We start from the raw sequence: 1,311 nt of genomic DNA, 5'->3' as shown, positions 1-1,311 counted from the left end.
GGTGTGTATGGGAAGGTTTGAGGATGATTTTGGGGGGTTCAGGTGTGGGGCAGGTGTTGGGGGGCTGGCTTAGGGGGAGCAGGTTTTGGGGGTCAGTTGTGGGGTCACACTTTGGGGGAGTTCTCCCTTTGGGGGGTGCCCCTAAGGGTCAGATTTGGGGTCACACTGGGGAGGCAGTTTTGAGGGGGGATTCCCTGTTTGGTGGGGCAGGTTTGGAGGAGGTCGGTCTGATTTTGGTAGACTTCACAATGTGTGTGGGGAGGGGTCACATCTGGGGGGGTTTCTGTGCCCCGGGAGGGCAGTTTGGGGTTCAAACCCCCCAAAACCACCCCTGACTCCTCCTTCCCCGCCGCAGGTCCCCCTCCCCCACCTCACTGGGACCACCCCCCACGCATGGCCCGGCCCAGCCCCCCCCTTCTCCCCCCCGGCCCCCGCTGACCCCCCGACAGGTGACCCCACAGGTGAGGGGGCGGGACTTGGGAAAGGGGAGGGGTTTAGGGAGGGGCAGTGCCTGGGGGGACTTTGGAATCCAGGTGAGACCTCGCTGGGACCCTTCCCAGGTGTGTCCAAGTGTGACAGATGTGTCAACACGTGTCCAGGTGTGTCCAGGTATACCCAGGTGTGTTCAAGCTTTGTCCATGTGTGTTCACATGTGTCCAGATGTGCAATTACATGTCCAGGTGTGCCCAGGTGTGTGACTGCATGTACAGGTGTGTCTGAGTATATCCAGGTGTGTTCAGGTCTATACAGGTGTGTCCAGTTGTGTGACCATATGTACAGGTGTGTTCAGGTATGTCTCGGTCTCTACATACATGTCCAGGCGTGTTCAGGTGCGTAACCACGTGTGCAGGTGTGTAAAGGTGTGTGACCACATGTACAGGTTTGTGCAGGTATATCCAGGTATGTCCATGTCTATACAGGTGTGTTCAGGTGCATCCAGGTGTGTTCAGGTGTGACAGGCATGCTGAGGGGTATCCCACATGTGTCCCATGTGCCAGGCATGTCCAGGGACTACAAGGCGGACGTTTGTCCCATGTTTGGTGTCCCGCGTTGTTCCCGTGTTGTTCCCATGTGTCAGGTGTGTTCCAGGCATGTCCGGGGACTACGAGGAGGACGTTTGCCGCAGCGCTTTGCGCCTGGTACACGAGCTTTGCTTCGCCCCCCGGGCCCGACCCCCCCACGCCCGGTGCCTCGAGTTCACTGACCTGCTCCGGCACCGCGGCCACCCCCGGCCTGCCGACACAGGTACGGGGGGTGCACACCTAGGGGGCACCTGGGGACAGGGATACACCTGGGGGGGGACCTGGGGAC

Source organism: Empidonax traillii, unplaced genomic scaffold (assembly GCF_003031625.1).
Source record: "Empidonax traillii isolate 1590-97213 ecotype Southwest subspecies unplaced genomic scaffold, ASM303162v1 scaffold3443:size21424, whole genome shotgun sequence".
In the NCBI taxonomy this organism is placed as follows: Eukaryota; Metazoa; Chordata; class Aves; order Passeriformes; family Tyrannidae; genus Empidonax; species Empidonax traillii.
Note: the sequence above shows the minus strand (reverse complement) of the source record.